This window comes from Schistocerca gregaria, chromosome 7, assembly GCF_023897955.1.
Source record: "Schistocerca gregaria isolate iqSchGreg1 chromosome 7, iqSchGreg1.2, whole genome shotgun sequence".
NCBI lineage: Eukaryota > Metazoa > Arthropoda > Insecta > Orthoptera > Acrididae > Schistocerca > Schistocerca gregaria.
The window spans coordinates 479,240,699-479,255,919 of NC_064926.1; the positions used below are offsets into that span (position 1 = coordinate 479,240,699).

The 15,221-nt window shown below is 44.2% G+C and overlaps 1 protein-coding gene across 1 annotated transcript in view; it reads left to right on the top strand.

Moving 5' to 3' along the window:
- The window catches only part of LOC126282257 (uncharacterized), a 1,335,550-nt gene that overhangs the window by 670,735 nt on the left and 649,594 nt on the right, over positions 1-15,221 (top strand). The window lies entirely within an intron of this gene.

A 15,221-nucleotide genomic window follows, 5' to 3' on the forward strand; every position in this document is an offset into this window, starting at 1 on the left:
GCGGTTAACAGCAGCTGGATGGTTTTATTTTGCAACCAACCGCTACGGGTTTCGCTTCTTGAGAGGCGCTATGTGTCTCTTGTGAAGTGCACGTTACCGAAAGACGATGTCCTAAGACTTACAACCCAGTTCCATTGGATGTGTGTGTCAGCTACGTCTGGTGAAGAAACAAGCATCGAAATGTTATTGTTGTTATTGTTCTGGTCTTCAGTCCTGAGACTGGTTTGATGCAGCTCTCCATCCTACTCTATGCTTTGCAAGCTTCTTCATCTCCCAGTAGGTACTGCAACCTACATCCTTCTGAATCTGTTTTGTGTACTTATCCCGTGGCCTCCCTCTACGATTTTTCCCCTAACGCTGCCCTCCAATATTAAATTGGTGATCACTTGATGCCTCAGAATATGCCCTACCAACTGATCCCTTCTTCTATTCAAGTTGTGCCACAAATTTTCCTCTCTCCAATTCTATTCAATACCTGCTCATTAGTTATGTGATCTACCCATCTAATCTTTAGCATTCTTCTGTAGCACCACATTTCGAAAGCTTCTATTCTCTTCTTGTCCAAACTATTTCTTGTCCATGTTTCACTTCCATACATAGCTACACTCCATACAAATACTTCAGAAACGACTTCCTGACACTTAAATCTGTACTCGATGTTAACAAATTTCTCTTCTTCAGAAACGCTTTCCTTGCCATTGCCAGTCTACATTTTATATCCTCTCTACTTCGACCGCCAGCCGACTTAATTCGACTACATTCCATTATCCTCGTTTTGCTTTTGTTGATGTTCATCTTATATCCTCCTTTCAAGACACTGCCCATTCCGTTCAACTGCTTTTCCAAGTCCTTTGCTGTCTCTGACAGAATTACAATGTGATCGGGGAACCTCAAAGTTTTTATTTCTTCTCCATGGATTTTAATACCTACTCCGAATTTTTCTTTTGTTTCCTTCACTGCTTGCTCAATATACAGATTGAATAACATCGGGGACAGGCTATAGCCCTGTCTCACTCCCTTCCCAACCGCTGCTTCCCTTTCATGTCCATCGACTGTTATAACTGCCATCTGGTTTCTGTACAAATTGCAAATACCCTTTACAGGAAGCGAAATGATGTAATAAAAAGAATACCATTTATTTGCAGTCTAAGTAGCTTTTTTATATTTTTTCATAATTCACTATATGACTGTGTTTCTCATCAACGATGGCACGCTTAAATACAACGCCTGGTATTTATGCAGTAGTATTTCAAAAGCAATGATGTTTTGGAATAAAATAATGTTTCTTGTTTATCTTCAATTGGAATTTCAATTAATTTGGACTTTTTAAGCGTGTCGCGCTTCCAAGAGCTGGCGTCAGATATAAGCGTCAGAAACGTGTCATCAGTAATAAACAGTGTTGTTAGTCCCTGGTCAAGGGGACTTTTTATTGCTCTTCTTCAACAGGTGCGGGTAAAAAAAAAGAGCATGTGGTCGTTCAACAGACCGCCGTATAAATTTAGAGTGCGTCATAGGACAACATATGTGCATACCACGAAATGTGTTCTGTAATCGAGTTGGATTCCATTGGTCTCGCAAAAGCTCCTCGGAGACTGAGAACAGGGGCAGTATGGTGCGGCATTCCCAGTGCTATTCTTCATCTCGCCGTGAATGGAGGAATGGAGAACACGGAGCGGACCGCGTGTGTTTCGGATTTTACTGCCGGCAGCAGATGTTGATGGCGGATGGCGGCTTTCCTCAGAACGGCCGCCGCGCGCCCGGAGAGCAGAGTTTCGCGAACATCGAACATAAAACTGCTCCGCCGGCCCTCTGCCAGTTACTGCGGCCGCGAGAGAAGATTCATAGCCGCGTGAACGCCGCCGCCAGCATAAATCTGCCTTTACACTCCCATGTAGCCCAACCTGCTCACTGATTTCTGTGGATAAATGCGCTTTTCGATGAAGCTGCACTGTTTCCTGTTGTAGGCCAGTGGGCAATTAACTTCGTTATGTGATACACTCGCTTCTTTTTCCTCATCAGTTGTTCCTGAACGCTACAATTCGACCAGTTGACTTTCCCCAGGGAAGCACATTTCGTGTTCTGTGTCACATTTAGACACTTTTAACGCAGCTTATAAAGGGTGGTCCATTGATCGTGACTGGGCCAAATACCAACGAAAAAAAACGAGCAACATACACAGCACACGCCCGTTGGGCATTTTGATCACAATATCCATACATCAACACGATATCGACCTTTACCGCAATTGGTAAACCGTCCATTTTAACACGGGTAATGTATTACGAAGCAAATACAGTCCGTACTGGAGGAATGTTACGTGATACCACGTACTTATACGTTTGTGACTATTACAGCGGCATCTATCACAATGCGTAACAAGTGGTCCAACTAAAACATTCATATTTCTTTACGTACTACACGAATATGTAATAAAAATGGGGGTTACAATTTAAAAAAAAAGGCAGTTGATATCCGTTTGACCTATGGCAGTACCATCTAGCGGGCTACCCATAGCGCCATCTGGTTTCCCACTTCAAGCTAAACAAGTTTCGTCCTTTGCAGTTTTTTCGTTTGATGCTTATTTCTTGAGATGTTTGGCCCGGTCACTACCAGTGGACAACCCTGTATATCTGCATCTACATCTACATCTACATCATTACTCTGCAATTCACATTTAAGTGCTTGGAAGAGGGTTCATCGAACCACAATCATACTATCTCTCTACCATTCCACTCCCGAACAGCGCGCGGGAAAAACGAACACCTAAACCTCTCTGTTCAAGCTCTGATTTATCTTATTTTATGTTGATGATCATTCCTACCTATGTAGGTTGGGCGCAACAAAACTTTCTCTGGGTTCATGAGCATTCATTTTTATCTATTACTTTTATGTTGTAATTCCATGTGCTGACCCGTTCCATGATCTTCGAGATTTGCTCCTCAATTTGGTCCTATGGAGAATAAAACCGTCCATTCTATTCCCCTCATACTCCCACTTTTGATTATATCCAATTAAAATAAATTTCGAATTAACATGTCAGCAAGTCAAGTGGTAGAGACTAGCTGCTAACCACTTTAATTCATTCTCTTTGTTACTGTTTTCAAACAATGTCTTGTACACATACTACATCCACCTTAGTCTCAGAAACTCCAGAGCCTCTATAGACCCACAACACGGTTATAAACCTGTCCTCCAAAAGCCACATTCCCAAAGTAGTACGAGCCCTTTCCTCTAAGAACTGAGTTGTGCCTCAGTGCCAGAGATAACATTGGTCATGTGTGTGTCAGTTGTGTGTGTGTGTACAAATATGTATGGATTTTTCTAAATCTGAAGGAGAACTGTGCCCAACAGCTTAATCCACTTTTAAATGTGCAAGTTCGCCACTCAACACCAGCTCTATCCTAGTTCATACTATTGAGAGTCTATCCTGGATGTCTCACTGTTTAATTATCTCTTTCTGTTGTATCGCCTGTACATAACATGCAACAAAGTCAACAGCATAAAATAAAATAGGAACATTTAGCAAACATGTCATTCAAAGAACAAAGGCAGTCAACAAAATGTTATCTACACTGATGAGTCACAACATTATGACCTTGCCCACTGCGAGGTTGAATGTCGCCTGGTGACTGCGGGAACGTGAGGCGGCAATGGAATTACGTAACCGGAGCAGAGACAGATGAGGAATCATTCTAGCGACGATACGAACCGAAAATGAAGAAACCCGCTGACATAAATGACCTTGACAAAGGGCAGATTATTATTGCCCGGAGCCTGTGAACGAGTATCTCGAAACTGGTAGAATGTTCACGTGCTACAGTCGAGAGCGTCTATGAAAGTTGGTAGAAAGATACTGAAACTACCACTAGGAGCTAAGTTGTTGGGTGTCGACAACTCTTGTGCAAGGGTCAGAGGCTTGTCGGCTTGGTAAATTAGTGTAGATGGCGGTCTGTAGCTCTCCGGTGAAGGAGCATAATGCCGGTGCACGTACATGTGTTTCGGAGCACACCATTCAGCGATCGTTGTTGAACACTGGGCTCCACAGCAGACAACCCATACATTTTCATGTGTTGATCCAAAGGAATCACCAGTTATCATTTCAGTGGGGACAGGATCATCATGATTAGACTATGGATCAATAAAAATGTTTCAACTGAGCGGATGACTCACGTTTCTTGCACCAGCAGGTTAATGGTCGTCTCCACAAAAACCATAAACCACGCGAATGGCGGCTCGAAACGTGCAGCGCGCCACTGACGCACCCTCGTGGGAGCAGTATTATACGAGGGTTGGAACTTACGGAACTTAAATAGTGGCAACTATTTATTCACAACTGATACAAAAGAATTACATGCTTGAACCTGTTACTGTCCTTCAAAGTAGTCGCTGGCGTTGTGCAGAACCCGTTGCCAGCGATGTGGAAGGCGTAGTATACCGTTAGCAGAGCCTGTTCTGGTGATGGTGCGAATGGAACGGTCTACTGCCTGTATAATCTCTGGAACAGTTCTGAAGAGAGTGGCACCAAGTGGTTCCTTTATTTTCGGAATCAAATCAAAGTTGCAAGGACTTGAGTCTTGGAAGTGTGGTGGATGGTACAGTACTTCCCAGTCCCATCGACCTTACAGAGCAGCCACAGCTTGCGCTGTATGCGCCCGAGCATTGTCGAGCAAAATCATGGGTGGGTTGCGCAGAAACTGTCGCCGCTTCTCTAGCAAAGGTGGTAGCAGGTGATGCTCCAAACACTAAAAGTTATACTGTGCATGGACGATCTGCCGTGGAGGAACGTAATGCGTTAGGATAACACGATCACACTCGTACACGAGAATCACTATAAGTTTAGACCGCTCCATTCGCACCGTCAAGAGAACAGGCTTTGCTAACGGTATACCACGCTTTCCACATCGCTGGCAACGGATTCTACACAATGCTGGTGACTATTTTAAAAGACAGTAATAGGTACAAACATGCAACACTTCTGTATAAATTGTGAATAAATAGTTGGCACTATTTAAGTTCCAACCCTCGTACGCACACCAAAAAAAAAGGTTTTGCATCACGTCGGTTCCGAGAGTTCCGGAATCTGTACAGAAAATTAGAATAGAGGTCAACATAGACAACACTTCCGCCCGTTATTTATGCGAATTACGTGACCTGTACGTAGACTTCTAGTGCCACATACCTCCACAAACGTACCAACAAACTCCCGGGTGCCTGATACCCAGAATCAGGGTGCATTTCGTTCCAAAGGCTATTAAGAATGTTTTGGCTAATGAGCGTATATACATCTACAGTGAACTGCACAGCAGAGAGTACTCCTCATTGTAGGCATATATTGGTGATTTTTTTTACGTTCAATTTACTTATGGGCCCGGGAAATTAATACAGCAGCACTTTGTAAACCTGGCAGTAGCTCTGAAACTTTGACAAAAGGGATGGAAAAAGCCATTGTCCTGTCTTTATCAGTTATTTTAATGAGGCACGATGAAAACGAAGGTAACGAAAACTTTATCATTTCTTCGCACCATATATCTTGTCGAGAAATTTATTTTAAGGGCGAGCTTATTCCGTTATATAATAACGAAAATGTCTTTCTATGTTTGATGCGACTTTGTCGTCGCGGAAATTATACACAACAAACTTAAAGAATATCGCATGCCATAGGGTTTCCTTCATTGTCAAATGTCAAACTTTTTATCGAGTCTTTGTTAATAGACGCCTAATTAAGAAATAGATTAAAACCACGCAAAAACGGGAACCTTATGCTTTACTATAACTGCCCATTTTTATAATCTCTTGATTTGATTTGTATCTTGTAACTGTTATTTCTTCACCTGCTTCTTTCGTAAGTAATTTACAATAAAAGAAATTTTGTTATATAAATCAATAAAGAAACCTAAGATTTCATTATGTGTTGCTGTTCGAAAAAGTGAATTACGTATATATCACTGTCGACTCCAGTGAAACAGCGCCTTTGCTTCCGTCCCTCACTTTAATTCCGATAAAACCACTTCCGTCACGTCTATAATTTTAAGATGGAGGTCCGGCGATCGCCGAGATATCTAGGGCACCCAACTGCAGGATTCGTCGGCAAATTCGACTTGTATAGAATGAATTATTGCACCTGGAAAGCGTAAGAGGTCACAGCGAAACGGATCAATCTTTCCTTTAACTCGCAAAATGGGCACGTGTTTCTGTGGTTATTCCTCTTGATGTTGCCTTTCTTTCTAGCAAAAAATGGCTCTGAGCACTATAGGACTTAACATCTATGGTCATCAGTCCGCTAGAACATAGAACTACTTAAACCTAACTAACCTAAGGACATCACACAACACCCAGCCATCACGAGGCAGAGAAAATCCCTGACCCCGCCGGGAATCGAACCCGGGAACCCGGGCGTGAGAAGCGAGAACGCTACCGCACGACCACGAGATGCGGGCTTTCTTTCTAGCAGTATATCTTGTCATTCATAATATGGAACGATCTTATGTGCACCATAGAGTGAGTCCAGTCGATAATATTTCCATTTATGTAACCAGTGAATCGATAGAAATCAGTCGGTGGTTTCACAGGGGGAAACTAAGTGCATTGTACTTAACAAGTAGGTACTGAAAAAATTCATTTTACTTCTTGTGTCCTAGTTATTCTCGAGTACAGAGAATACAAATACAAATCGTCAATGGTAATAGGAAGCAAAGCTTTTATTCAAAAGAAGAATGTGTAGTTCGGATCTCGGATATTAATTTATGTGTCAAGAAGCATCTTTTTAAAGTATTTGCTTCCAGTGCACACGTACATGGAAGTGAAAATTTAGGGATAAACAGTGGAGAATAAATAAAATATTCAAGACTACTGAAAATTAAGTGGATAACTGGATAACTAATGAAGAAATAATAAATGGAATCTAGTGAAAAATAGATTTCTGGCACAACTTGACTAGAAGCACAGATAACCCGACACAGCCTGAGGTATCAAGAAATACACTCCTGGAAATGGAAAAAGAACACATTGACACCGGTGTGTCAGACCCACCATACTTGCTGCGGACACTGCGAGAGGGCTGTACAAGCAATGATCACACGCGCGGCACAGTGGACACACCAGGAACCGCGGTGTTGGCCGTCGAATGGCGCTAGCTGCGCAGCATTTGTGCACCGCCGCCGTCAGTGTCAGCCAGTTTGCCGTGGCATACGGAGCTCCATCGCAGTCTTTAACACTGGTAGCATGCCGCGACAGCGTGGACGTGAACCGTATGTGCAGTTGACGGACTTTGAGCGAGGGCGTATAGTGGGCATGCGGGAGGCCGGGTGGACGTACCGCCGAATTGCTCAACACGTGGGGCGTGAGGTCTCCACAGTACATCGATGTTTTCGCCAGTGGTCGGCGGAAGGTGCACGTGCCCGTCGACCTGGGACCGGACCGCAGCGACGCACGGATGCACGCCAAGATCGTAGGATCCTACGCAGTGCCATAGGGGACCGCACCGCCACTTCCCAGCACATTAGGGACACTGTTGCTCCTGGGGTATCGGCGAGGACCATTCGCAACCGTCTCCATGAAGCTGGGCTACGGTCCCGCACACCGTTAGGCCGTCTTCCGCTCACGCCCCAACATCGTGCAGCCCGCCTCCAGTGGTGTCGCGACAGGCGTGAATGGAGGGACGAATGGAGACGTGTCGTCTTCAGCGATGAGAGTCGCTTCTGCCTTGGTGCCAGTGATGGTCGTATGCGTGTTTGGCGCCGTGCAGGTGAGCGCCGCAATCAGGACTGCATACGACCGAGGCACACAGGGCCAACACCCGGCATCATGGTGTGGGGAGCGATCTCCTACACTGGCCGTACACCTCTGGTGATCGTCGAGGGGACACTGAATAGTGCACGGTACATCCAAACCGTCATCGAACCCATCGTTCTACCATTCCTAGACCGGCAAGGTAACTTGCTGTTCCAACAGGACAATGCACGTCCGCATGTATCCCGTGCCACCCAACGTGCTCTAGAAGGTGTATGTCAACTACCCTGGCCAGCAAGATCTCCGGATCTATCCCCCATTGAGCATGTTTGGGACTGGATGAAGCGTCGTCTCACACGGTCTGCACGTCCAGCACGAATGCTGGTCCAACTGAGGCTCCAGGTGGAAATGGCATGGCAAGCCGTTCCACAGGACTACATCCAGCATCTCTACGATCGTCTCCATGCGAGAATAGCAGCCTGCATTGCTGCAAAAGGTGGATATACACTGTACTAGTGCCGACATTGTGCATGCTCTGCTACCTGTGACTATGTGCCTGTGGTTCTGTCAGTGTGATCATGTGATGTATCTGACCCCAGGAATGTGCCATTAAAGTTCCCCCTTCCTGGGACAATGAATTCACGGTGTTCTTATTTCAATTTTCAGGAGTGTAGTTAATTAGGCTTTGAAGGGAAATGGGGTAAGGTGTTCAAGGGAGTAAAATAAGCAGAGGGAGACAAAGACTTGACTACAGTTGTAGCAGGTCCAGGTGTGTGTTAGGTTTCGGTTACTATGCAGAGATGAAGAAACTTCTCAGGATATGTTGGCATGGAGAACTCCATTAAAAAGTCTTCGAACGTAAGGCTATTCCAATAATATCAACGGAAAGTCAGCTTTCAGTATACTAAGGTGAATTAGAACTAATCAGAAAGTAGCAGTTTAATATTTCTCAGTTCTGAATGTGGAATGAAGGGATCATGTGCTGCAGACTGGTAGGGCATTGTAATAATCCGAAAGACGGAGCGACATTTGCATGCATCACAAAGGGAACTCCGATAATTTACAGTGCCCCAAGGAGCTCTTTTATGCAAAACAGTTTCTCATTTATTTGCGGGCATTGCTGGAGCCAGACTGTTCTCGGCTAAACGAGTGCCCCTCCCACGTAAGTTCTGAAATCCGATGTGAAAATAATTACAGGGTGAAACTGGCTTTGCATTTGCATTCACTCTGCTACAAACAGGTCATTGACCCCTTAGCTAAACGTGACACTCGCATTACCGGAGGATTTTGCCTGTGCGGAATATGCATTCGTACTCTCATGTGCAGTAGTATTTCGTATCTTAAGTGGAATCAGTTGCAGCGACCATATAAGACGCGGTATTGGACTCCTGCCAGGGTGTATTTCATACGCCGTACTATATGAAGTGAGAGGTTAAGTGAGGTAATAAATTTAAAAGATAATGAAGTCAGTACGCCGGTGTAATAACTATAGAGAGAAGGGATATTGACAATAGCAACAACTTCATTTCGTATGCTATCAGTGTCTCGTTTGCTAACATGGTGAAAAGTCTTTGTTTCTTTTGTTAATTGATTCTTCTGCCTTTTCTTGTTATAATAACTTCATAATTACAAACGGGAAACATAATATTGTGTATGTCCTACAGTAACCGATTTTCAGTACATTCTAACTGACGATCATATTAAAAAAGGATACAACTTTCGTGAGCAACGTTGAAATGGATGTGACACATGGCTAGTAACGTAAGAGAACAGGATAAATGTCATCTCTGACGGTGCAGTGGTAATGCAGTTAAAAATGCTACACAGTAAATGAATGTAAACAGAAAAAACGAGAAAAACATTAACACTAAAAGCGAAAAAACAGTACCCATTTAAAGTAAACTAACAATCCCATCAAAATAAAATTATTCTCTTGTTTTGTAAGTGTCTTTCACTTCTCCTCAACAACTTTTCGTGTTGTACTGCGTTCTTACATAGTTGTGGTGGTCAGACATTAGTAGTTTAAATATCAATTTTCTAGTCCTTGCTGGCGGCAAAACCCTATAGCTTTTTCCTTACGATGCATAACAGTTTACTATACTGTCTCCTGGAATAACATCAAATGGTGGTGTTAGCTGACCTGATATTGTATTCATATCACCGCAAAGGATATACGCAAGAAAACAGATTTCGTTTTCCCCTTATCTCGTTCCTCTCTTCCCATTTTGTCTAATCACAATCGCCTGAGGAAGTTTCAACGCCGTTCAGTTAAATACAATCCACTGGAGAACCCACACGCCTTTCGTCCTATGCATTCATCCTAAAGGGTTAAACATGAACATAAATAAATAATAAATGAAAAGCACCAGTTTGCTTTCGTTCTAGAACATTGCTTTTATTGTGTTAACAGCCGTCCGTGGTGGCCGAGTGGTTCTAGGCGCTACAGTCTGGAACCGCGCGACCGCTACGGTCGCAGGTTCGAATCGTGCCTCGGGCATGGATGTGATTAGAAGTTAAGTCTCATAGTGCTCAGAGCCATTTTTTGTGTTGCCATAGTAAAAATAATACTGTAGAACAAAAGCAAACTGGTACTTTTCATTTATTATTATGCTGTCCTACCAATAACCGACGAAACATTATGTTAGCATGAACCGAAATATTCATTGAAGGAGTTCAGTTCTCAAAATATTTAGTTTTTCAGCTCGCTGCTGAACGTTAGTGTTTAACGTTTTCCAGGGCCTGTTGGTTGTCTTTCGCGGCTAGAGAGAGCCGTTAATCACGCAAAAGAGTCGTTCATTGCATTATCAGTTCAAATCATTCGAGTATCCTGAACCTTGAATGTAATTAATATGCAGAAACAACAAGACTTTTGTGTCAAACCTAGTTTTCCTACTTATCGCGAGTACTTCGCTAAACCATTCGGCTATCCGAGCACATTTCCAGGCCTGACTGAAACATTCACTGTCTCCAACGTTCGCATCTATCATTCCTAATGCTCAGACAGTTTGCGACTTATTTAATCACTCACTCACTCACCCACTCACGTTAACTCATGGTGCGCATGGAGAAACCGCATTGGTTGTAAACTTATTAACTAAATCATGATGGGTTCCCATCAAGCCTATAAATGTCACTCCAGACGCCTATTTCTTAAGGAACAGATAACATTCATTTTATAATGTTTTTGGAACACTGTTCCAGGAAAAACAGCGATCTGCATAATATTATAACTTATTTCAATACACAGACCAATGATAGCATTTAAGTTGTTCGTTTTTATTTGTAAATGAGCGGATTCGATCTTCCAAGAGGTTACAAAAAATAAAATAACGAAGTAAAAAACTGTATCAGATATAACCTTGATGACTATGCTGGCGTGGATAAGGTCCAGCTATGGAGACGTGGAGAACACGGCTACACACGGCTCTGCTGGCGGTATGTAAATACCGGAAGCCCCGTCCATTGTCTCTGGCGTAACGCTACTTGTACCCAGTGGCAGTGAGACTTGATTACATTGTTTGAATAAAATGTATTAGATGTGTAATTAGTAAGAGTTTGGTCCTTCATACAACAACGAAGAATATTTTAATGTTAGGAAGTTTATAAAAAACGTCGAAATAGACAGTTACTACCCAATGGTAGGGCAAGAAGGATATCAATGGGAATTCATAACAGCTTTGACTGAAGGTATAACGTACATAGTATCCTTGATTATCAAGCTGGTGTCGTACCGACCGTCTTTGCTACGCTTATATTTACCAAAAGGCCGTGCAGAAGGCAGCTCACTTTTAAACGAGCCCTGTTGTTGGGTAGCGACTATTTTTCTGTTTTGACGCGTTCTGCAACGCATGTTATATTTTATAACATCAAAACATTCTTCTTTGTTTTGCCAACTAACAAACTCCTAGCGCATGTTCTTCGCACAATGTAATCAAGTCTCACGGCGACGGGCTACAAACGACGTCATGTCAGAGACAATGGGCTGGGCTTCCGGCAGTGTTCTCCACGGCCCCACTGACGGACTTGCTACTCGACAACGGTACCTTTGGTTGCCTATTGCTGCATTATTTTATTTTAATGTCTGTTTCGACTGTAACTGAAGCATTGTTTTATTCCTGCTCACAACATTTAAGGTCTGAAGATGATCTCTTAGAAGACCGAAACCTCTCATCTAACAATAAAACTAAACAACTTAATTGTGGTCACGACTTTGTGTATTGAAGTAAGTTACAACATTCATTCTTCCTAAGAGCTGTCATGGCGTGAGATACTTACATAATTTCGGTTATATGGAACTGGCGATATGCAGTTACCTAACACTGCTTTCACAGTTTTATGGATAACTGTACGCAGTGGCCCGACAATAAATTTACCACTACGGCAGACAAGACGTGCGTCCGCAGAGCGCGGTACCTGTGCGAAGAAGGGACGGGTCGCTAGAATTAACTGAATAACAGTCCTTGGAAGAGAGGCGACGTTGTTCTCGTGAAATTCTGTTGGGTATATTTGCAGAACCGGTATTCGGAGACACTGAGAGAAAATTCTCCTGCCGCTCACATATATGTCTCCTGGAGATCATAATAATAAAATAAGAGATACACTGAAGCGCCAAAGAAACTTGTATAGGCATGTGTATTCAAATAAGAGATATGTAAACGGGCAGAGTAAGGCGCTGCAGCCGGCAACGCCTATATAAGACAACAAGTGTCTGGCGCAGTTGTTAGATCGGTTACTGCTGCTACAATGGCAGGTAACCAAGATTTAAGTGAGTTTGAACGTGGTGTTACAGCCGGCGCACGAGCGATGGGACACAGCATCTGCGAGACAGCGATGAAGTGGGGATTTTCCCGAACAACCATTTCACGAGTGTACCGTGAACATCAGGAATCCACTAAAACGTCAGATCCCTGACAATGCTGCAGCCGGTAAAAGAGCCTGTAAGAAGAGGACCAATGATGACCGAAGAGAATCGCTCAACGTAAGAGAAGGGCAACCCTTCTGCAAACTGCTGCAGATTTCATTGCTGGACCATCAACAAGCGTCAACGTGTGAACCATTCAACCAAACATCAGCGATATGGTCTTTCCAAGCCGAATTCCCGCTCGTATACCCTTGATCACTGCAGTACACAAAGCTGTACGCCTCGCCTGGGGCCGTCAACACCGACAGTGGACTGTTGAAGACTGGAAACATGTTGCCTGGTCCGACAAGTCTCGTTTCAAATTGTGTCTAGCGGATGGACGTGTACGGATACGGGGACAACCTCATGAATTCATGGACCCTGCATGCCAGCAGGGAACTATTCAAGCTGGTGGAGACTCTATAATGGAGTGGGTCGTGTGCAAGACGAGTGATATGGGACCCCCAGATACGTCTAGATACTGTGACAGGTGACACATGCGTAAACATCCTGTCTGATCACCTGCATCCATTCATGTGCATTGTGCATTCCGACGGACTTGGGCAATTCCAGCAGGACAGTGCGACACCCACACGCCCAGAATTGCTGCATAATGGCTCTAGGAAATCTCTTCAGTTTAAACACTTCCGCTGGTCACCAAACCCCCCACACGTGAACATTATTAAGCATATCTGGGATGCATTGGACCGTGCTGTTTGGAAAAGATCTCCTCCCCTCGTACTCTTACGGAGCTATGGACAGCGATGCAGGAACCATTGTCTCAGTTCCCTGTAGCACTACTTCAGACATTAGTCGAGTCCACGCCACGTCGTCTTGCGGCACTTTTGCGTGTTCGCGGGCGCCCTACACGATATTAGGCAGGTGTATCAGTTTCTTTGACTGTTCAGTGCATTAGAGCGCATACAGAGGCATGTAGCAAGTCGCTTTTCCTTCGTGTCATATGTGAATGGACAGGAAATCGTGTAGCGTGATATGATACTGCTCTACCACACGTAAACTCACTACCGCAGTTTTCTTATCTCAGGCGGCGTGAAGTAAAGGAGGTTGCCCCACTTACCGGGTGAGATAAATATGGATAGGCCATCGCCATCTCATGTTAGTATTGTCTCCAGTTTCAGACAGTGGGAAAGCTTGGACCATGACCGTACTTGCAGGGAGCCACTGACTTGAATGGATACTGGAGGAAACTGATAGAAATGGTATCACAAATAAAAGATTAGAAATTAGCTTAAACAGAGATATTCAGAAATTAGCGCTCTTAACCGAGGGCAGTTCGACTGACACAGACGCATTCGCAGAATATCATATAGAGGTAGCGTTCACCTACAGCAACATAAGTTGAACTTAGAACACTCCAGAGAGACAATCCTGAACCCTTGAGAACTAGGTTTCAGTAAACAAAGGCAGGGTGGCATAATTCGGAGAACCTTACCACGTGGCTGGCCCTACTGCTCTCGCGTAGCATGGCGAAACACCCGCGATCATCATACGACCGAAATGGCGAATCCGAGTGTCATTATTAGACTGTGCCCGAAGTGACCAATAGATAAGCTTTACCTCGCATGGCGGAGCATACCTGTGGGCAGTAGGCGGCAGCGGGCGAGACGGTAGCTGCTAGACCTTCCAAGAAGACGTTCCAGAATCCCCTGGAGCGGTGATGCTCAGGGTTTTTGTTAGCTGGTCGCCACCTCACACTAGTGTGTCCACAGCTTGATAAAGTAGCTTCGGTGCCAACTTGCTGGGTGGTCAAGCTGCTAGCTGTCGACTGCTGGGTCACAGACCAGGCCGCTGCCTTTCGCCCCAGAAGTCTCCTGACTTGGCGCAGCCTTGGCCATTGAGACCGCGAGATGTTCTGCGTTCTGACGCGCCTCAAGACGAAGAACAGGCTCCGTTTGAACTTGAATATTTTTAACGATCCGCCATTGTGAACAGTTTATTAATTCCAATCAAGATAGCTGCAGCCTAGATCTGTTTAAAAATTTCGGTTCCTCTGTACACAAGAAATTATTACTGCAAAGTTTCTTTTCTTTTTGTAGCGATTTAGCTGATTTATTTCGCTGTTGAATCTTTAGATACTTCCAAATAAAACTGATATTGCAAGTTATGGATGGAGCCACGGTTCATTCCTCGACAAAAGGACCCGATCTGTCACCTGATTGTGTATTCATTAATTACTTCTCGACTTGTTCCGTGTTTCCGACTTTGCGCCGCCGCACACGTGCTCGTCACTGTGTAAGACGTCGTGGTCTCCTGACCTTCATTGCTTACATATTCCGCCCTCACAATCATATTCCGCACATTAAGACGCTTCATTCGAACCCAAACTCGATAAGATAAAGTCAATGTTGTATGAATTCATTTAAACGATATGCAATTAACAAGTAAGCGCACCGTGGTTGCAATACTCGAGGCTGGCGTACACACATACATTCCAGACACGACGGTCACAGAAGCTTTTAGTTCGGGAAAGAAACCGCACAAGGGACGCCGGTCCCTTCAGAGGACACCGTCCGTGTAGCAGACAGCTTGGGCCCAAGTGAAAAGGGGGAACAACCCCGTGCTCGGCTTAAAA